General features: G+C 45.1%; 1 long non-coding RNA gene and 1 pseudogene across 1 annotated transcript in view; one reads left to right on the top strand and one right to left on the bottom strand.

Annotated features, from left to right (window-relative positions):
• Positions 1-23464, bottom strand: part of LOC135902154 (uncharacterized) — a 45412-nt gene extending 21948 nt beyond the window's left edge. Inside the window, exons 1-2 of the long non-coding RNA XR_010564426.1 lie at positions 23226-23464; positions 4083-4177 (exon numbers count right to left, since the gene is read on the bottom strand). This is a non-coding gene — a long non-coding RNA (uncharacterized lncRNA). The remainder of the gene's footprint in view (positions 1-4082; positions 4178-23225) is intronic.
• LOC139060042 (uncharacterized) lies at positions 906-2553 on the top strand (annotated as a pseudogene).
• Positions 23465-23876: the final 412 nt, after the last annotated feature.

Here is a 23876-nt window from a genome sequence, read left to right on the forward strand (position 1 = left end):
GCGGCCGATGAAGATGAAGATAGCTGCTAGAATATCATCACGACACAAACGCATGCGGCGACCAGCTCGCGGCCATGCCAGCTCTTTCAGCCACTTGCCGCTTTTGTGCCCGCTGTTGCTCTAGACTAAACCATCCCATGAGAAACATGGAGAGTGCCACGCAACACTATGGATAACTGCTGAAAATTTTAGCAACTGTATAAATTGTATATCTTTGATGTACTGCACGTAAATAGTTGTATATGTTATCCAGCCTACCTATGTTGGACTAAAAATATTTCCTCGTAAACCATGCCGTTCCTTATTACTAATTTTATTCATCGAAATCCACACTTCATATACAAACACGCATAGTTCTGAGGTATGTCACCACCTTTGAAAAGTCGTTTTTTTCGTTAAAAATGTCATTTCTTTCTTTTTTAAATTTCGAGAATACCCAAACATTCAAAAATGTTTTGCAGCAAGAATCATGTTTGTATTTTATTTAGTTCAAAAGATATAGCCAACTTTCCAACAGGTGGCGAAGAGTTCCGAAACCGAAACTGATGTGGTCCGGTAACAGAATCTCATAACCCATCGATAATCAACGGCGCATATTGAAAATTTTCTGATATGTCTTAGTCTGATATATAAAACATTAATCAAAGGCAATTTTTAAGGCTTCCTTTTTCTAAACATTGCTTTAAATCTCCGCGAGGGGCATGCATGACGCTACAAGCGTCTCAATTGTTCACTTTGCGTGTGATTTATGCTACCGCTTGAACGCTACCGGATTCGGCCTTGTTATGGGTACTATTTTTGGTAACAACAGTAATAACATACGCTGGACATTTTTATAAAAAGGCATGGCCAAGGTTCACGGTTAAAATGCGATTGAAACGAAAGTTTGTGGCAATCGCCACATGATGAATGATCCGACCGAAGATCATGCGGACGTGAATGAATCGACAAGTGCTGCAAAGCTTGGGAACTTGGAGAACAATTGTAAAGTGCCACTGCAACAACTGCAAGGTAATAGGATTATAGATATGGAGATCCTATCATATGTTTTTCAAAGCTGGCCTGCCCGGAATGCATGAAGACGTCGCCCAGGCTGGAAGAATGTTCGTAGCTTGCAATATCGTGTGCATATGCTGTTCTATGCGATGCGTGCGCATATGCACATTCATTTCCATCGTCGAAAAAGGCTGGAAGTGCTATTGACAATAGCCTGCGTCTTGTCTACGTAATGCGTCAGCTGGGCAAGGGGTATTCTTGAGCTGTAACAGTGATGAAAGTAATGAACATGCCACCACCGCCTTGGCATTCTGCCTAACAAAAGATATCTGCAAAACTCTATAAAGCTGCAGAGACTGTTGCGTCTAAGTCAATGATGAATTCCGCTGCTGAAGTGCATTGTGTTGTGCAAAGTACTTAGTGTGTTGTATCAGGTCATGGCATATGACAAAGGCTTGGGCATTCTTCATTGAACGGCTGTGTGTCCTTGATATCCATTGATACTGGGAAAGTTATTGACGTAGAAGGCATGTCAAGTAAATGTAGGGCATGCAATTCGAAAAGTAAGTTGAACCCCTCAAGCACTGGATTTCTGGAGGGGAACGCAAATCATACCCAGTGCCAAGTGAAGTACACCGGTAGTGCTGATGGCATGGAGGCAGTTGGGCTCTGTCGTATGTTTGAGCGTGCGGAAAGAAGTAGTGGTTCAACATATGTAGACTTCTATGGAGAAGGCAACTCCAAGAGCCACGCGGCTATAAAGGACACATATGGCGCAAATAGCGTGCGCAAACTGGAGTGCATTGGGCATGTACAGATGCGTGTTCATGCCGACTACGAAAGTTGAAAAAAAAAGTGTTCGTGGGCTTAGAGGCAAAGGAAAGTTAATGTATGTCTTCATCGACTGGCTGCAGAACTATTATGGTATTGCCATCAGAGTGAATGTGGGATACCTGAAAGCCATAAAGCAAGCTGCATTGGCGAGCCTGTTTCACTGCAGTTCAACAGATGAAACACCAAGGCATGGTCTGTGCCCTCTTCGCACTGAGATGTGGTGCGGGTTTAACCGACGGAGAGCTCTAGGTGATGGATGCTACAAGCACAAGGGAGGCCTTTCCGATCAGGTACTCAACAAAGTGAAGCCAGCGTATACTGACCTTAGTACGGATGAGCTCTTAAAGAAGTGCCTGCATGGAAAACCCCAAAATGCCAACGAGAGTTTCAACAGTATGGTTTGGCGACGGGTTCCCATAGACGTCCACGTGAGCCTGCCCATCCTAATTTTTGGCTTATGTGATGCTGTGTGCCACCTCAACGATGGCAACAGAAGTACAGCAGATATTTTGAGGGAAGCAGGCATCCAACCTGAGCACCACACTTTCGTAGCATGTTGGACCAGTGACCAGTACCGTGTGGAGAAGGCCCAACGTCAATCAACGGGAGGTAAAACATCTCCGCAAGAAATTACGGGCAGCAACATAAGTCAAAAGAGAGCCTGTGGCAGCTAAGGAGGACCCTAGCTATGATCGTGGTGGATTTTACCTTCCTAGGGCATGATCATCTTGTTTCTACAAGGATTAAAAAACTTCATTCTTGTTTTTCTGAAAACATGATTTCTTGAACTTTCTTGTCGCGCAAATAGTTATAACTTCGAAACGAATAAATATTTTTCAATAAATTTTTCACGCTCGTTCCTTCGTTACTAGCATGTGCAATGAACGAGGATGAATGAAACCGAATGGTAAGTTTGGACGTAATCAAGTTGTGTGTCAAGAAATGCAGGCAAAATGAAGATTTTTTGTTTTCCTTTGTATTTTTGCTATAACTTGATTCCCAATTATTGGATGGCAAAGGTCCAAGTTGGTTGCACAGTATGGTTAGTTGCGTGACTCTGTGCCAAAAAGTTTACAATTCCTCCTCTCTATTGAAAAATTGAAAAAGTTGGTGACATTCCTTGAGCCACTCACACCAAGAATGCTTCGCTATCCGCAGATATAAGCTGCAGTTAAGTATGGCTGTTTTTTATGCAGCGGCCATGTCAATCACGTCACTGATGAAATCGCTGCGAACAGCTTCTCTACGTGTTCCGCAGCGACAGCCAGTTATAATAATTATATTGTCCTCGTCACGATCTCTAATCATACATCTAGAACAGTGTCACCTAATTTTTATCCCGAGAGGAGATCATCATTAGACTTTGTTCCCGTACTTTGAGGGTAGTGCTAATGGGTAGGTCCCACGATCACGTGAGATACCTGATCGAGGACGTTGTCGTTTTGGTACGCACAAACACCAAGCGGCTACGCAACTTCGTGTAACAATCTGGGAGGCCGACCCAGGATGCGATAGGCGATGCGAACACAGGTTAGCGGGATGAACGGAGCTTGGATGCAGAGCTAAATTTCCGGGGTAAAAGAAAGTACTTTAGTCCGAGCACGTGGGTGTGAGACGAGCCTAAATGCGATAACTACGCTGAGAGACTACTCTCAATGGCAGTGTCCGTTCATATACTGGAAATGCGGAATGGGGGGGGGGGGGGGGGCAAGTCATGCTGTTATATAGAGAGGCAGGGCTTACCCTGCTATGAGATAGGGAGTACGAGGAGTGGGTATTAATGAAGAGAAAGCAGTAGATGTTGGCCTGAAGAGAAGGGAGATGTGCAGGAAGCTCCTGGTGCTCCTTGGCCGAACCCCGTATTGGATATGTTCCATAGCACGGAAAATGTTTGTGCTCGATCGGGGTGGGCTGATTCGCGATTGTGGCCTAATTGTTAAAATATCGGACTGCAGCGCTGGGGGTTAAGGTTTGAATGCAGTCTGTGGACAGGCTCCTGTATTTTTCTGAAGCTGAGAAGGAATGTTCTCGGCGATAACGTGGATGACCGACCGGCCGAGCAACACAGCAATAGACAGACGGAGTGACCCTGACAAAACCATGGATGGTTCGCAAGAAAGTTTCGCTTTAAAGAAGAAATTGCAAGGAAACGAAAAAAAAAGAAGCTTTTTTGAAATTCAGCTTTCTCCAGCCATGGCATCGTTCTTCCTTTGGCTACTGAGATACACATATCGCATATTTTATGTACTTACCTCAAGGAGAAGAGGAAAAGATACAGCAGCATGGGTAGCAGGGCGCTATACAAACGACACATTTCAGATGCTTGACTTCCACAGGTCTTGGCTTTCTAGAAAAGATATATAAGCAAGATCGGGCGACAGGATGAGTCAACTGAAACCTGTGGCAGATCCGAGAGAGAGAGATCTGAATGGCATCTATCGGCAAGAATTAGCACACGTAGTGGTTTCCTGGACAGTAGGCAACCAGCGCTGCTCGTGAATGCCCGCCAATTTGAGTCGAATAAACAAGCTTTTTTATAATAAATTGTAAAGAACAGCAGGCCTTTCCAAATCAAAAACATCAAAGCCCATGTAACAAAATTCACAATACTACCATCGTGAACTGTAATTTTCCTTTGCAGGTCGCAATCATTAGGCGTATAGCGCGGAAACACAGCTCCCCATAAGCTAACAATAGCACGGATTTTAACGTTTTTTTTTGTGAGGAGGAATGAATTCGCATGTTAAAACAACCATAAAATATTGATTTATTATCTGCCATAATTACTTGATTGTAAAGCGGGGTTTTTTTTAATGGTTTCCGTTGCTTCAACTCCACCATCGCGATACATTCACATAACGCCAAAATTTAGGATTTTGAAAGAAATATTCGAAATTCCATTGTGTTTAAATTTACGTTTGGAACCTGCACCTTTAAGTATATATTCAATTCATAGACAAGTCGACCGAAGTTGCAACGTTATGTCGACTGCGAACGTTCGCTATGACGGGCGAAATCGAGCTACGCGTAATTTTGATGGCCGACTGGCTGGGAAACTTTGCCGCGGCTCCGCGGCTAGACGTCAATCAGCTGACGAATCTCAAAATACGGGTCCTAGACTTCGAAGGGCCTCGTAGTGGCCTGCGGCTGTGCCCGACGGCAATGGTTGTGCGGTCTTTTATGAAGCACTTTATCTAAAATGAACTCGACAGCACAGGGCACTTGAATCTGCGCCTATCACTGGGAGATAGTTTCGCATTCGCGAGACTTGACACGTTTCGGCACCGAGCCCCTCCAAGTATTCGGCGGACAGCGCTCTTGACATTTATAACGAGCTTGGTGCTGTGCCAGAAACGTTCGTTAGGGGTGCTTTCGGTGAAGGGTAACGCGAACATTCGCCGATGTGAAGCCTCCTCTTAACGTGGTCGCCCGAGAATATCGCCCAACAGAAGCTCCGTCTCCTTCTAGAACGCTGATAATTAGTCAAGAGAACTATTTCCTGAATTGATTCCTTGCATTAGGGTACCATTACTTTTCCGTTCATATCGCGTTAGATTCGCAGTTTAATTATTGCTTTCTTTGGTCGACTAAAAAGTCCACCTTGACATTACATTGGAATAGATACAGTAGTTTGTAAAGTAAATAATCTATTCGTAATTGGTTCGCTGAACTATTTACCACTGGGAAAGTCGTTTCTGCATGTTAAACGTGTTACTCGAACCTATGCGCTTGGTGACTTTTGCTTCAATCAGTATTTCCAGGTACCGAAATACGCAGAATTCAAGATGCATTGTGTATTACAGGGTTACACATTATAAAATACAGTCATAGACCACGTCTTCATTTTGAATTGATAAAGAACGCATGTGAAAAATATTGATAAAATTTGATGAGTGCGTGGAAATGCACATCGTGTATGCCAACTGAGTTTTCTGTACATATATTTATAATTTTATAGCTAGAAAACTTCTTCTAAAACTTAGTTTCCGTTTACAGGAAAAACAGGAAAGATAAAAAACGCGCAATTTTTTGTTCATAACCCAACTGCTAGTCACTGGTCTGTTTTTTCGTCGAAAGGTCTAAAAACGCAGCCATGTGGTGAGCGTTAATACATTATTAGCATTCTCAGCAGTCACGAGGTTTTTTTTTTGTTTGTTTTTTCCGTTTTCACTGTTTGGGTGGATCTTGTTTCCAATACTCGGAAATAAACTGACGCGGGGAAAGAACTCTGTGCGCTGCTTCAAAGCGCGTAGGCACCGAAACCGGCATCGAACGTCCGCAAACATTGTGCAAACACCAAATGAATTAAGTCGGCAGATCCCGCGCCTGGCGGGGGTTCACGTTATGCTAAGCAGTGTGCGGAGAGCCTACCAAGTTAACTAAACCACCATGGGGACGGACTAAGAAATAAAGAAAGAAGGCAAGGATCGTAGCCAGAAATGCGTGTGGTTGGCTACCTTACACCGGGGGACGGGAAAGAGGGAATAGAAAGACTAGATAGAGGGAGGGAGGGGAGGGGGAGGAAAGACGAGGTGAGTTCGCGCACCGAGGTGGAGGGCCTGAGCGAGTCAAAGACGTTCACAGTGGCGAGTCGTCCTGAAGGAAGAGAAAAGTCAGAAAGACAAACATTATATATCGCGTTGTGATGACTGGACAATCGGCTGTTGTCTGTGCATGTGCTACATGAAGACCGTCCCCATCGCTCGTCGGCGTCACAAAGCTATGAAACGAACATGATAGCAGCAAGACGTAGGTGGCTGTTTTATGAGCTAGATGACACTAATGGCCTGACATTCACGTTATTACCCGTCATTTATGTCCGTTGCGCACTCTAGTCGTATTATGCGAATTCTTGTTACATACAAGTTAACAAAATGACCATACAAAACGACGTACGTGGCCGAAACGACAGATACTGCCAAAATGGCACAGTTTGACAACAAATGCTTTGCATTTATAAAAAACAGTGCCCTTCCAATCTTTAACGAAGGATAGCCTGCGAAGCTGTGAATGTGGGGCCCTAAAGGCGAAATGCACTTCCGGTGCGGGTTGGTCCAGTATGTATTATCTTCAGGATCGGCCCACGTATGGGGAGTGCTCTAACGCCTGCTTCACCACCACCGCGGATCGCCCTGATATTGCAATATTTTCGGGATCGGCCCACATATGGGGATGGCTTAACGCCTGCTTAACGCCGCGGGCTGGCCCTGCATGGCACTATGTTCGGGATTTGGCCAGATATGAAAAATTGTTGGTCTATGTCCACGGAAATGGGATCCATCAGAACCAAGCCATAAACAGATTCACCGTAAAAAAAAAGATAGCTTTCCCGTAATCGAGAGTAAATGTCAACATGAAATGGCAAAGCAGATTGGTTGGAGACAAGGAGGTTTAAAACATATTTCCTTGCCTGGAGACGCCATCACAAAGAAATTTAACAGGAGGGGAGACTCGGCAAAAACTGGCAACAGGAAACGCGCCACGCCTAGTGCCAATCCCATCCGTCAGGTGCCATGAGTGTCGGAAAAAACTGTGATATGAACTGAGACAATGTTTTCTTTTTTTTTCGCAATAAAGCTATACAATATGAACTTATACTTATCGACTTATTTTGCTTGCGTTACGTGGCAACCAGCTAGCGCACGTCAGATGCGCCATATGCACGCTTCACGAGCCAGTCAAGCCACCGAAGGCAGCGAGGCCGGCTGCACATGTGAAATTCGCTTACTCGCCGACGGTCTCTTTTGGATGGAGTGTTTGCTGGGTTGCCTACCTATTCTAGCATTGCTTCTGTATTTCGACATGGCGCCACTGGACTGTTGGACTAATGGACTATCGGACTGTACTATTAACAAAGTGACATATTTTGTTTGACAGTCTGCGACGCATTTCAATCAAATTAGGTTTTTACGACGTGAAACCAAGACTTGTGACGCAGTTAATGAAAAGCAGCTCGGCCGTCCTGGCGTAATTATTTTGAGTTAATGACTGGTACTGTGAGATGTTTGCGACGCCTTCTGGGAGCCCCTGTATTTTTACTGTTTTCGGTAGCTTTTAGGCATGCTCGCCGCAGCCGACTTGGTGACGCTGTTAGTTATGGGGTACTGAATATTTCTGGGACAAATTCTGACGCTTTCTCTGACCCGCAACCTTACTGTTACTTAAGGTATTATTTTTGGGGGTACCCTTGATGCACAGTGGCTGCTTACGGCATTGCGACGCAGTTAGAGAAAAGCAGCTCGGCCATGTGACGCATTTAGTTTCCCGTGCACTGAATCTTGCTGGGACAAGTTCGTGACTCCTTTTGTTGCCCCCGGGATTATAGTAATTTCGTTACCTACTGTTTGGCATGCTCTTGAGGCACGCTCGCTTCGCCTGCGTTGTGACGCGGTTCGGAAAAAGGAGCTTGCTGGTGGTGAGAAAGTCAGTTTGGCGTTCACTGAATGTCAGTGGGGCATATTTGTGACGCTTTCTGTGGCAGCGCAACAACGTGTACCTTCTTTCGGTATCCACACTCGCGAAAAATACGACGAGCGATGGCCAGGAGTAATAACACTACAATGTATAGCTTGCGCTGTTAAAACGCGCCAAAGATAACGCCGAGCTGCACCAAAACCAAGAACATGACAATTCGGTCTTTTGAATGAATGAAATAGTCATTGCACCCACGCATTTGTCCTTAGTGCGAGAAGAATGAATTCTGCCAGCGTCTAGCATCGCCTGACTGAGAGCCTGTTGTGGCCACTTCTGTGTATGTAGCTTACAATTGCCCCGGCTAAAAATACACATGCTGTCGCGCCTGTGTTTGTGCTCTTAAACTGCTGGAAATATTAACCGGAAATGAGGAGTGCTTGCCAATCAAATCATTTCATATTTTTATGGCATTGTTTGAGATAAATCGCATGTTTTCTACGCCTTGTGTATGTAAAGGCCAGTTGATTTGGTTTGCAATGCCGCCTATTCACGACTTTGGCACACTACGCTCCTACACGCAATATTTCTAAACGGTCTAAGCCCCGAAATGACACATGCTTTTAATGTTTTCATCAGATGCTGTCCGGTGGAGATTCGTACGAGGACTACTGCTGCTTACCTGGTGCCACAACGTTGGATCAAAGCACGAAAAGCCCAGAACGAGCATTTAAATAGAGGAAAAAAAACATTTCTTCATTACCAAGGCGTTTTACGACTGCTTTATAAAATTGCACGTGGCACATATTCGATGGAGGCTTGCAAAGATTGTTCGCAATCATGTCTACTAAATAAAACAATTCCGTATAAAAAATACAATTTCTTACAATAAAATATTGTTGTACAATTCAGCCGCCAGGCTCTATGAGAGCGTCAGCTCTTGTTGAATGTCTTTTTCCAGGAAGCCGTCTAAAAAAAGAGAAGCCAAACCACCGCCACCTTACGATAGCCTAGAAGTAGCTTTAACAAGTAGGCGGTAATGTAGGAAGTGGTGTTTTCGTCGCTATCCAGAGGCAGCAACAAGATTCCCGACTTGAGTGCAACCGCACGGCTGTTCAACAACTGCAAATTCGTAGATGGACAATTACGCTGTGTACAAGGTGCTGCTACTCCGGAAATCTGTTTATCTATCTATTTATCCTCCTACGCCAACACAGTGTCTCAAGTTCTATATCTAGTTGGGTCACCAGGAATGCGGTCCTAGTAATGATGCCTTCGTGGTCATTTCATTGTCACCATTCCAGCTTTGTAATATGAAATCCCCCTCATGCCTTTGTCGTGACGCCTTCTACCTCGACCGAATGGTCCGAGTTGCCTAATAGGTTGGGCCATATGGCAAGCGTTGCTATGGTATAGCTTCGCGGTCGTTCCATCATCCTGCAACTGGTTATGCACGGTCGTCATAATGTTTTCGCCATACCATCGCCATCATGCTACCGCTTCTTCATTGTGACCACTTTAGTATCGTCACTCTATTGTCCTCATGCCGTTGTCGCCATAACACATTGGTGGATCCAGCGATATGAATTGTTACTCTTCGTTATATTGCAAATATGTTGTCCTCATTCAATCATGATGATCCCCCCCCCCCCCCCTTGTCACGCGATCGTCTTCATTGCGTCATTGTCGCATAGACGTTATCGTGCGTCCTTTGTAGTACAGTCGTTGTCAAGCAGACTTGGTCGTGAAATAACCGCCATTCGAGCTTTATTATACGGTTGTTTTCATAGGATCGTGATCGTACTATGATGATCACTTCAACTTGCGATTCGACTCTCGTCATGCAGTCGGCGACGCCCCATCGTCTTCGGACACTTTTCGTGATACAGGCATTATGTCATTGTCATCATACACTCGTTGTCATCCTATATTCGTAATGCCGTTGTCATGTCATCGCCGCCACTACTACATCCTCGTCATGCATTTGTTTTCATAACGTCGTTGAGATGTTGCGGTTGTTCCATGGTCGTCATTATAATTTCGACATCCTCCTATGGTCACGACATCGTAGTACCGTTATCTCCATGCCAGCGTAGTCACACTGTCGTTTCGCCAGTTCAGTATTGTCATACCATTGTCGGCAGGGCGTAGTCGTCGTGGCAGGTCTGTCTAACCACCGACTTCATTCCTTATTCGTCATTCTATCGTTGTCATGCGGTAGTCATTCAATCGTTATTACGCGGCCTTTGTAATCGACATCATTTCATCGTCGTCGCATATAAGTTATGATGCATTCTTTGTAGTGCCGTCACAGCCATGCTGTCTTGGTAGTTGCATCGTGGTCATTCCCCCTCGTAAATCTGGTTTTCATAGCGTTTTCGTCACACCAGCGTCGCCATCCAATAACCCTCCAGTCTTGGTTTTAACATTGTTGGCGTTACTGGATCGTCATAATTTGAGGATTGACATCTCATTGTTGTCATGCGATTGGTCTTATTCTTAGTGTTCATCTTTATCATCTCGTGTATTCTTCCATTTGACACTTTTGTATGCAATCTTTGTTTGCACTGCGGCCAAGTAGACAGCAAGTAAACGCTGCCAAGCTCTATCTCTAGGCTTTTTGTCCGCTTTTTGCAGCATCACAGTCTGTCGCTGTTGATCTTGAAGTGAACTGAACTTGAACTTGAACCCATACGCCTTTGCTGTTCCGTCAATGTTATTTCTTTGTGACTTCATTGTCACTGAGCTTTGTGACTTCATTGTCACTGAGTCGCCATTGTACAATCTTCGTCGTGCCTCCATGATCATGGGCTCGCTTTGCAAGGTAGTGCCAAAGCAAAGTGGGAAGACATTGAGGTTTGTGGCATATACCCAAAGCTATGAGTCTCAGAATAAGACAGGGTGAAAACTACACCAGTTAAATGAACGCGACTTAAGGAATTCGGTCTGTGGCTGTATATTGCTAGATTGCTATTCTCATTACCATCGACCGACAGCGTGCTACTAGCTCTTCCGCCGTTTTTTTTTTCTATTGCTGCCGGTGGAGCGTACGTCACTCTTGTGAGTGGCCCTAAGAGAAAAGGGAAGAAGAAATTATATTTAGAAGCCAACTGTGCCTTGTTTCCACGCTGTTTACGCGTGTGTTGTCCAGACGGCGCACTGAATGGTTGGAGGTATCGAGAAAGAGAGCCGTTGGCAGGCCCATTTAGAGCCAAATTGCGATGCTGATATCCTCTTCAGCTGCTGTACTAGCCGCGGTGAACGCTGCCGTGCAGTCGCTTGCAGGCTTACATGCGAAAGAGGAGCACCACACCGCACGCGCGCTGCAGCACAATGTACACGCACATATTCGTGCCACAGCAGTGTAGTCAGGTGACCCAATGCCAGGCCTCTGAAAATGACTACCGCTCAGTATAATGTGTAGATATCGTTTGCAAACGCATCTAGAAAACTTTTCCTAATTGCTTAGCAGGTAACAAAACACTATAAAACAAACTCTTACATTTTTTTTTTTAAAAAAACGGTTTTCCATCTCTAGGCCAGACCTGGTCGACTAGCACGAACTCGTCACCCAGGCCCGGAGGGTGATCCAAACCAGAGGGTTCCTGGAAGAAGGAACCCTGCCACTAAATAAAGGTTGAAGTGCTGTGTCCGCATCTTGCCACTGTCTTCGTCCCTTTTCGTGCGCTAAAAGGGAAGTGAGAAGTTGTGGTGGTTTTAAACGAGACGGGATCCACTTCAATTACAGGTTAGCACGAGAAGTGGGCTGGCGACTTGGTGGCCGCGCTGTTGCTTTTTTAGGGGGCCCGCGGGCGCTCAGGAGGTCAGAGTAGATGGTAATGAAGAAGGTCCCCTAGGGGAACATCAGAAGAGCATCGCCGTCGATAATAGAAAAAGGAGGAAAACAAGGAAAAGAGCTCGCCATGCAATAGGCTACATAAACATGCAGGGCGGCAGAAGAAAGGAGAAGTGGGCAGAGATTGAGGAGCAGTTACACAGAGAACAAATAGGGGTGTATGCGATTACAGAAACGCACCTTAGAGACTCAGAAGAGCCACCAGGTATTGAGAATTATGTTTGGGAAGGGTGCAACAGAACGAAGTCGGAAAGAAAGGGAGGGGGAGTCGGAACGCTCATCCATCAGGGAGCCAAATGGAAAACAGAAAAATCCACAGTGTCAAGAGCATCTTTGGTTAGCAGGTACAATGAGTGGGAAAGAAACTTGGCTGGGCGTTACGTATTTGTGGACCGGAAAAAATTGCACAGAGAAGAATAAAGAGTTAGTGGAATGCATAAGCGCTGATATTTAGGGTTTCGGGAGTGGTGCTGAAATCGTCCTATTAGGTGACATGAATGCCCACATACAGGATTTAGGTGGCTATGCCGACAATAACGGGAAGTCAATGCTGGACCTTCGTGAGCAACATAACCTCGTAATCGTGAATACAGCGCCTAAGTGTGAAGGACAGATCACGTGGGAAGTGGGAAACCGGCAATCGACCACTGATTACTGTCTGATGACAGAAGGAATTCATGATAAGTTGAGAGAAATGGTCATCGATATCGATTAGGTAGGGTTTAACAGCATAGGGAGTGACCATAAACGCATCATATTGAAAATGGGATATGTAGTTGGGAAAGAGAGCAAGGAGAGCAAAATGGCCAGTCCAAATTTGAAAGCTGAACAAATAGCAAATACAGTCACTAGAGCTGATTAAGAACTTGGCAAATGGCCAAGTAAAGAGTGGGAATATGGTGAGCTTCCAAGTGTAATAACGACAGAAATACGGAGAGTGAAACAACATGTTCGTTGGAAAGGAAAAAAGAAACCGAAAAGCTGGTGGAACAAGCGGATACGAGAAGCGATCGGCGAACGACAGAAAGCATCTCGAGAGCACAGGCAGGCAAAGAAGGCGCAGTTGCCACGGGATGAAGTAACTAGTAAAGGGGAAATATGCCGGGAGAAAAAGTCTATGGTTCAAATACTGGTGCAAGCAAAATTAAAAGGTGAAAGTTAACGTTGGTTGTCAGAAATACGTCAGAAAAAGAAGGCAGCACCTAGAATAATTTGGAACCACATAAAATCATTAGGACGGAAGTCAACAACAATACAACACATCCTAGACGAAGATGAAAAAAGACTGGAAGGAGAAGCCGCAATAAATTACATCCGAAAAGCAACAGCCGAATCTTTTCAAGGTAATGACGAGGTTATACTTGATGAAAAAGAGAGTATGAAAGCGACCCAAGGGTAAAAGCAGCTGGTGCTGACAAATTTAAACTGGAAGAAAGCGGAAGGAAAATTCCTACGCGCACAGCCACAGGGCTAGACGAGGTTCCTGTTAGGCTTATAAATGAACTAGGACCAAAAAGTATGGAAGCTCTGGTGAAAGCAGTGGAAAAAACATTAAAAGATAGACGAATACCAGACAGTTGGCGACAAAGTAGAATGAATTTAATTTATAAAGGTAAGGTGGAGGAAGACAGAATTCACTCGTATAGACCGTTGACCATTACATCGGTAATATACAGGCTAGCAATGCAGGCAATCAAATTAAAGCTTCAAGCATGGACAGAGAATAATGGCATTTTGGGAGAGCTTCAGAATGGCTTCGGAATAGGTAGGCGTTTGGATGATAACTTGTTTGTTCTTACTCAGTGTATTGAAATATCAAAAGCAGAAAGCAGACCATTGTATGTGGCCTTTTTAGACATTACAGGAGCCTACGACAAAGTGGACCGCAACATTTTGTGTTATATTCTGAAAGGGGAAGGCTTAGGTAACGATTGTACACAGCTTTTGAGGGAGATTTACCTAGAACATACCGTTTGCGTTGAATGGGAAGGCATGAGGAGCGAGGAGAAAGTTCATATCAACAAGGGGCTGAGGCAGGAGTGCGCCTTATCCCCGCTCTTGTTTATGATGTACATGATGAGGATGGAGAGGGCGCTAGAAGGAAGTAATATCGGGTTTAATCTCTCATACAAGCAGACGGGTACAGTAATAGAGCAGCAACTCCCAGGTTTATTTTATGCGGACGACATTGTGTTGCTAGCTAACAAGCAAAGTGATTTGCAACGTCGGGCTAATATCTGTGGACAGGAAGGCAACGATTTAGGTTTGAAATTTAGTGATGGAAAATGAGGTGTTATGGTATTCAATGAAAACAGTGAACAGACAGTGGAGGTACATGGCCAAGAAATACCTCGGGTAACAGAATATAAATACCTTGGTATATGGATAAACGAAGGCAATGGGTACATAGAAACACAGGAAAAAACCATAACAGTAGAGGGGAAGAGAAATGCAGCCATTATGAAGCACAGAGCGCTATGGCGATACAATAGGTACGAGGTCCTCCGAGGTATGTGGAACGGTGTAATGGTTCCAGGACTTACTTTTGGAAATGCGGTTGTTTGCTATAAATCAGGGGTACAATTAGGACTCGACGGGAACCAAGGGTCAGTGGGTCGCCTCGCATTGGGCGCTCACGGGAAGACTACAAATGAAGCGGTGCAGGGTGATATGGGCTGGACTAGTTTTGAAGTGAGGGAAACTCGCAGTAAAATTGAGTATGAAGAACGGCTGAGGTATATGGAAGAAAGTAAATGGGCTGGAAGAGTGTTCAGGTATCTGTACAGGAAAAGCATTGATTCACAGTGGAGGAAAAGAACTAGGAAGCTTACCAGCAAGTATGCGGCCTGTAGGGTGGACAACACAGCAACAAAGAAGGTCAAGCGGAAAGTCAGAGAGGCTGAATCAATCTCATGGGTGGCGGAAATGGAAAAGAAACCTGCCATGAGTAACTACTTAAGAGGAAAAAACGAAATCAGGAAAGAAACCATTTATGATAACTCAAAGGGAAGCTCATTACTTTTCGAAGCGCGATCGGGATGCCTTAGAACACGCACCTATAAAGCGAGATATAGGAAGGAAGAAGAAGCATGTGCTTGCTGTGGTAAAGCTACGGAAGCTACGGAGAATGTTTTATTAAAATGTGAAGACGTCTACCCAGCGGTCGATTTAGGCACCACTGGCCTCCTTGAAGCCCTTGGGTTCAGAGGGAGCAGTGGTAAAGCAAACATGTCCGCAATAGACATTAGTAAGAGGCGACTGGAGGACTGATGGAAGTAAAGTAGGGAAACGACAAAAGATGGAGACGTACAAAAGCACAGTTCGCAATAGGGGAACTGAAAATTTGGGCGTGGTAGTTCATAGTGTGTGTTTTTTTTTCTTTTTTCATTGTTTACCCTAGGTAGGATAATAGGCAGTATAGTAGCAAGAGCTTGGTGGCGCAACCCACCGCCCCGTTCCAATAGGGACGATCATTACATCCATCCATCCATCCATCCATCCATCCTAAAAACGTTTACAGCGCAAACACAAGCAACCACAAAGTAAGGGACAGGACACAAGCGCTGACTGTCAACTAACGTTTATTAACGGAAGACGGGTGCCTTATATAAGGGGAAAGGCATAAGCGAAAGGGGAAGGGAGTGATACAATCGGGGAAAATGATGATGCGCATCGATAAACGAACGTGCCAGCCGTCAACGCATTCAGGCGCGAAGAAACAAGAAAACGATAAAACGATAAACGATAAACGATGTTTTATCGTTTTCTTGTTTCTTCGCGCCTGAATGCGTTGACGGCTGGCACGTTCGTTTATCGATGCGCATCATCATTTTCCCCGATTGTATCACTCCCTTCCCCTTTCGCTTATGCCTTTCCCCTTATATAAGGCACCCGTCTTCCGTTAACAAACGTTAGTTGACAGTCAGCGCCTGTGTCCTGTCCCTTACTTTGTGGTTGCTTGTGTTTGCGCTGTAAACGTTTTTATGTCAAGTATGCACCAACTCGCCCAGAAAGAAGTTTTAATCCATCCATCCATCCATCGAGGTCCACGCAAGAGGCCGCGCTTTTACCAGGAGACTCGCCTTCACGCATAGCGTTCGCCGCCAGCATTTCCCTACAAACAATACGGTAACACTGGCTGCAGTTTCCAGTATGTGTGAGAACCAGCCATGGATATTTAAATGCTATCGCGTTCCACTATTAAAGGCGGACCAGAACCAGCCAAATTCTGTGTCCGCTGATGATCGATACGTTCGGGAGCACTGTAAAGCGGGCGCAAGTGGGCAAGCGGGCCTGCAACCTTGCATTTACGCTGCAGTAAGCGGGAAAAAAACTACTACCCAATACATACAGTTAGAAACTGTCTAACTGGATGTTTTGCAAACCATTCTCTAACTTCATAAATTGGAGCTTTTGCCCAACTTTGTTTTTCAGAATGTGGTTAAATATACTTGGCTATCATGAACTTAAGCAAAAATACAAATAATAGTGTTACTACATACAATATTCAGCATCGTGCATTTCGTCACGTCTTCTTCGAGCGCACAGGTATATTTTTAAACTCTGGACATAATTAGCTGGGACACCCTGCATAAACGTCACTTGAGAAATTCGCCGTATCCTAATCTCATTAACATTGACAGTCATTGTTGCAACATGGCGAATGTTGAGGTGCGAGAAAATATTTGGCTAGCATTACGTCAAATGTGACCAATGTTGTCATCATGACGTGTGAAAAACCACTATGGCATTTTGTAAGAATAAAACACGATGGATAAAAAACTTACTCAAGAACTGCTCAACCAGCAGTGCAGTTTAGAAGTTCTGACTCGGCCACAATTACAGTAACCCACACAAGATAACTCGCACCACAAATAGATAGCAAACGCTCCTAAATCGTTCTGCTATATAGCTGTCTCATTTATGCATTCAACACTGTCTGTTTATATAGATTTCCATTCAGCACATCGAGACTACCGATAGCGAACACTTTCGCCTTACTGGCAGATTAGCAAATCAACCGCGAGCCGTCCCCTTACTCTCATTGGCCCTCAATGTTTAAATAGACCTTTCTATGACATTTCTGCTTGCTTGCGCAGCTGCCGACCGGGAGAGTCTTCCATACTCATCGCGCTTTGTTCTTTCAAACTTTATTCAAGTAATATCGGCGTTTCTTTGACGTAGGCACTGTGATGAATCAGAACTCCGACACTTGATATTTTAAATTCAAGCTAAATTATCATGAGCGAATGAACTGAACCTGATCGTCAATAGCAGGTACTTCATGGTGTTGTGCAGCCAAGGTTATAATTGATATAAATACGAGAACATTATTATTAGTACAGTTGTTGGGCAAAAGCGGTTATTCAGAATACATATCTGGTAACAGTGCCTGGGCCCATCCTCACTGTGGCGGCGAACACTTAAGGCTGCTTTATGTTGTCAAGCACAGCAATCGCCAACGCTCTCTTATTGAGGGCTCCAACCGGCATGAATCGGCTTCATAATACTTCGCACAATGAAAACAGAACTCCACTGCGATTTCTCGACGCTACACTGACGGGTTACCGCGCCATTGGTTCGCTTTGCCCAAGTACCCTGGTAAATTGGTTATTTCACCCATTATTCTCTCCTCAGGCCTTGAACACAACATTGTATCGTAATTTTCGTGATTTCGTGTGGCAGACTGGCTGCTAGGTTGGTGTTGGGTTGGTTGCTATCTTGGCAGATACATTCAAAACGAAGCTTTCTTTGCCTACTTACGTGGGTTTACAGTTACTACTTGGTTCGAGGTGGCATTCAGGTGTTGGATCGCAAAAGGAAGTATATTAGCTGAAAGGTACAAATTAATATGAACATAATGCAATTGAAATTTTTGTCCAGGAATAAAACCTCCACGGCTACAAACAGAATCTTCAAGACATTCAATAACGAACGTTGTCGGTATGGTCTACAGAAGTCAGAATATTAGTGAAGCTTAAGCACAGACACACGATAATTTTCAATTATCACAAAGCCTGTTGACTAACGGGGAAAATAACCTTCTCTCCTGAGAACAACCCCCGGTTCTAATATTTAATTACATTCGTACGTAGCCGACAGAGCAAGGGGTACCTGGCCCTTTGTGGCCCGCCTGTCAAAGCTTCAGAACCAAGCCTTTTCCTCGTGACGTTTGTATGATGACAATGTTTCAGGGCTATAAGATGACAAGTATAAATGGTGACAGGAGTAAAACGAGGACACCTTGACGACGATGACATTAGCAAGATACGACGATGGCTTCCCAAAACCGTTGTGATGACAGCCGGATGACGAAGCTGAAATGACGATACCACGACTGCGACGTCATCAGGACGGTATGACAACGTATGCCTAATAGCGACTATCTGAAGATGACCCAATGGCGGCGAAAGCATTACAACAGCTACATAACCACGATTGAATGACAACAGCGTGTTTAGGATAAAATGACATAGAAGGAAATACTCAATAAACCAGGCAAGTCATTTTGACGACGATAGCGGCTTTACAACGACGGCGTGACGGTATACTAAACGACTGCTTTGTGACGACGATATCTGACGAGAACGGCATGAGCAGACTCGCATCTCTAAGTTAAATGGACGGTGGTAGCACGAGCGCGGTGGCACCAAGGTGACAGTTACAAGGAATCAGTGACAGCGACTGCATGATGACGATGCAACAAGGACATTGGCATGGCAATTACGGCATTAAAATGTTATGACAACGCGTGCATGACGAATATTGCCTGAAGAATACTGCATCCTGAAGCCTGTTTGACGACAATTGCGTGGCGACAACGCCATCACGAGAGTCAAAGAACGAGGCTGAAATGACACACGATTGCATGATCACGAAGGCATGACGTTGGTGGCGTAACACGATTCATTCACATTCATATATTACGTTTGTGTTCAGAATTATCAGGCGCGGAGAACGCTAAATAATATGATACATTATGCCCTACTGGCTCAAACATCAATCGTACATCGCAATGTTCTTCTCTTTATTACTCTATTACATTCTAGCTTGGGGCGCCACAAACAAGGATGACAGGCTGCCGGCGTAAAAAGAGATACGATTTATTTGAGCCCTCTCTACGTGAGAGCGCACATTGTGCTAGATTGTGAACTTCGAAAATCTTGCAAATGTTACAGGCACTGTTAAATGTTAAATAGAACCGCCTAACTTGCAACATTTCGCCGTCGACACCCTGTGTGTGCATTAAGAGCTGACGGATCCGTTAGAAGTATAGTTAGATCTAATAGGTGGCAGCCGGGTAATTACCTGATATCTGATCATATAAATACACTTACTCACCCATAGTCGATATAACATTAAAATTTAAGTTCTTGTTAACAGGCCGGTTTGATGCCTTCCCTGAGAGAGTGAAATAGTAAATACCTGAAGGTGCGTTTCGAATCTTTTTTTGATATGCTTCTTTTCTCCTTCAAGTATTTTGTAGTTTTCCATGTTATTGTTTGGGTTTATTCCCTGTAGATTGGTTGTAATTTCTTTTACAATGCTTCCACTACAATTTGCGGTAGCAATGTATTATATCGCATGATTGTGAATTGTGAACTGTCTGCAGTGATATGTGTTCTCTTCAGTGGCGAGGCAGCGTCAGGTGTCTGCATTTTGCCTCGTATTTGCTGGTAAAGAAACCACTTATGGAATGTGTATTTCTGTCTACAATATGTCTCATATTGAACAATAGGAAATGTATACTCGGTGTAACTAAATGAAATTAAAATAAAAAATGACAACAGCATGATTACGATTGGACGACCGAGAAGGATTATCGACAAGTTTGCAAAGCGCAAAAGACGAGGACTGAAGGAAGAACACAACAGAGGCGCTGACTTCAACTGATATTTGCGCAATCGCCAGATCTACATACATGAGCAAAAATAATAAAAAAAACATTTCGTCCCTAACTCTCACGGGAACCCTTATCGCATCACAGCCACAAAGTTGATTTTGTTTTTCGTCAGGACAATAGACGCCATGCTGATGCAAAGGTTGCCCAGATGCTGTATCTTGTCAGCCTCTTTTATTTCACGTATAAACTGCCATCGGTGTTTGGAAATTGTCAGACAGTTTTAAAATTCAGGATCACAATGGCAGTCTCTGCACTGAATGTCAAGATGTACTTGCACGACGGTATAAACATTATAAAAATGATCTTTCAATCGCTCATTTAAGCATCTGCATGTTTGGCCATATGTCAATATGAAGAATAGCATGCGAGTATTACTTCAGAATAGACATTCTATTGGTGAAATTCGCACAATGTGGTTTTATCTGTGAGGCGTGTTTTCTTTGGACATAGCATGCGTGCTATTTCTAAAGTTCTCCAACGCGATGTAGGAGGGAAAATGATGATAACCAAAGTTGATGATAACCCGTGGCTAGAGGTTCCATCGAATGCAAAGCAGGACCACATAGGAAACATTCTGCTGTTATGACATGCAGAAACGCTTGTGCGAGAAACTTTTGCCCGCAGAAACTGCCACGCATCGCACAACACGAAGCACACAGCCACAGAAGTAGCACACGAAACAGCACCGCCGAAATGAATGCTGGAGAGAAAGCACGAATGCACGAAAAACGAATGCCCTGCTCACTTGCCGAGCGACCTCACGCGCGGTACTTATCGTAGTCCGATATTTGGCGACGAGGCACCGGCGCGGAGGAATACGTCTCTTGGTGATCGTCCACGTTTTGCGTGCGTGCTGTCCGCATTTGAGCTACTGGGTGACTGTGCTACTGCTTTGCTAAACGGGAAGAGCTGCTAGGTACGTAATCGTTGTGTGCCCGGATGCAGCGCAAACTGACCCAACAAAGTGCAGATACCCTTGTACTCCTTTGCGAAGGGTGAAAGCTGCCGTCTTGATTAGCTATGGCAAGTAGAGTGAAGTACTAGAAAGATATCAGCGGTTCATACGTAGGTGAAGTTATGTGGATAACTTCTAAATACGTAATGGACCAATTGTTAAAGAAAAGCAATACTCGTATGCTTCTCTTCGCAAACCACAACGTTGCAAGTTTTCTCGAGAACGATCTCCAAATGTTTTTTTTTTGGCACTTGTTCACTAAGAAATAAAGAGTGGCCGTCCTCTTCGGAGCACCTTTCTGAAGACTACCTGACTGCTCAACTCCAATAGACACTACCCATAACTTTAGTAGTTCCTGTGCCCACTAGGTTAAATACATATATTATGCGAAGCATATTACGAGGGCTCAACCCAGCTCCTCAGGCGCGGCGGTGACCATGAAATCACGTGACACCGTGACGTCACGACAGAGGAGAAGTGGCTTTGGCTCAACTCTTGCAAGACGGGCTGGGTGGGAATCGAACCAGGGTCTCCGGAGTGTGGGACGGAGACGCTACCACTGAGCCACGAGTACAACGCTTCAAAGCGGTACAAAAGCGCCTCTAGTGAATGCGGTGTTGCCTTAGAAACGCGCTGTTTCTAAGGCGTGCGTCTCTTGCACAGGCGCACATTTCGTTGCCGCGCCGAACGCTGCTTTGCTCGACGCTCACCGCGTCCAATGCGGGGCGCGTAGTCGCTGCCCTGTAGCCCATTGTCTTACACCCCTTGGCGGGTCGACGGGAACGCTGTCGCGTTCCACTCTTGAAGGCGAAGAAGTAATGCATGAGTTGTTTCTTCGTCTAGCCGAACCAAATATAGCCAAGCAACAGCAGTTCACCAGGCTAAACAGTGGTTCAACAACTAAAATAAAGGCTAGTATGCTTCGCATCCTGGGCTTAACCTTACCTAAGCCACAGCCATTTTTTTTTTTAAATTTCAATGCAATGTATTGTACTCAGTAAAAATAAGCACTCGTCAACTCATATCCTGCTTTAACTTGCAAGCCGCGTTCTTTTGGGAGCAAATGCCGCGAGTGCAGCTGCAGCTCATGATAAACCGCGAGGCCAATACCTTAATGTTTTCGTCCATTTGCCTTCGACCTTTCAAAAAGTTCAACATGCGAATACCCTTTGTCATACCCTCTCTTTCTATATTTTCCTGCAGTGACTTGACCTCCGAAGAATTAAATATAAACATACGAAGGTTATAAAGCTACTTCTGACGTACGCGCAAACAGGGGACGTATTCTGAAACGTTCGCCGCGGCGAACTTTTCGCACTGGCCACGCCTCCGCCGTAACGGCGCGCTCTGAATGGCTGCTTTGACAAAACCGGAAATTCAGGTGGCGCAAGTGCATTTCCGGTTTTGTCAAAGCAGCCATTCAGCGCGCGCCGCAACGGCGGAGGCGTGGCCAGTGCGAAACTTCGCCGCGGCGAACGTTTCAGAATACGTCCCCAAGCCGGTGTGTCAGGTTGACGATACAGCGAAATGTCGCATGCATAAACAGGGAGAACGCTCTTTCGCCATTACCTTCAGAATAGAGTGATAAAAAGCCGCTATACCAGCTCCAACATTTTTTAAACATTTCAAGTAAATGCCTACTTCGGACTCAGAATGCCTTCACCATCAACAATGCAGAACGCAGTAACGCTATTCACTGCGGGCGCGCCACGCCATAGAAAAGAATCTCGGGCTGGTTTCGGGCCTTTCCGGTTTCCCAAGTACTCGTCGTCCATCACCAGGGTTCACCTAGTGGTGTCACCCGGAGCAGACGCCATCCGTTGGTCGAACAAAAACCTACCACTTCCGGATAGTTTGCAAGCAGCTGCTCGTTTTCCCTGTTCTTCTTCGTCATATTGCTGGCTTGTGCGCACTTGCGAATCGGTAACTACGGCTGGCAATGGAAGTGCCAAATCACTGGTGTTCCATCACGCTCGTGCTTAGCAGTCTGATTAGCTGCGCGAACGGAGTCCGACGGTGATTTGCAATGGCTAGAAGGCATCCGTGTGCGATGCTTGGATGCAAGAGTGCCGACTGGGGAAAAGAAACGACACGATACCGGCCGTATCATGACGACGCCCCGCACAATGCCTGGCGTGCTAGACGGGTGCGCGCAAGGCAGGGTACATAGCGGCACGCTTCCCACTAGCAACCCGGTAGCAGCAGCAGGTGGCCGAGAAAGGTGGAATCGCAGTAACAGGAGGTAGACCACGTTTAGAAAAGCACCTTACCATGGGCGTATGTCACGTGACATATGCAGGAGCAGACGGCGAGGAGGAGAGTCCAGCCGACGGAGCGTAGCGAAGGAATGAGCGAAACGAGCGAGGGCCGCGCTTCGATCACTGAGCGCGTGTAACTCCAGTATTACGGCACCATTCCGAAGAAATTATCGCAGCTACGTGTTCGTTCGAAACTCGAGCACATCAGCAACACTACAACCAAAATTTTTTTCTGGGTGGTTCAGGGGCCCTTTAAAATTTTAAAATACGTACAGAACTGCTTATCATACACTCATGCTTTCCCGTTATGACGTGTAAGAGCAGGAAGCTTTACAAACACATGGGAGGAGTAGGTGGCGTTCCAGCGTCAATCTGCGCTAACGTGCAGGAGGGCTAGCTATTCTAGCAGAAGAGGAGTTTAAAGGAGGTGCTAGGTGCTAAATACGTTATTGGACAAGAAGTTTAAGAAGAATGTCGATGAAGAACCCAAGAATAGGCCCCCAAAAGGCTGAAATTGGCCAAAATAATACGACAAATTCCTTCACAGTTTTCAGGTGGCGGTTTATATGACAGCTGCTATAGCAAAGTAGTATAAGCGGTCAGATTGAGGTAATGTCTTTGCCTGTCACGCTGCATTCTATGGTTCGATTCACCGTGGGAACA

This window comes from Dermacentor albipictus, chromosome 5 (genome assembly GCF_038994185.2).
Source record: "Dermacentor albipictus isolate Rhodes 1998 colony chromosome 5, USDA_Dalb.pri_finalv2, whole genome shotgun sequence".
NCBI lineage: Eukaryota > Metazoa > Arthropoda > Arachnida > Ixodida > Ixodidae > Dermacentor > Dermacentor albipictus.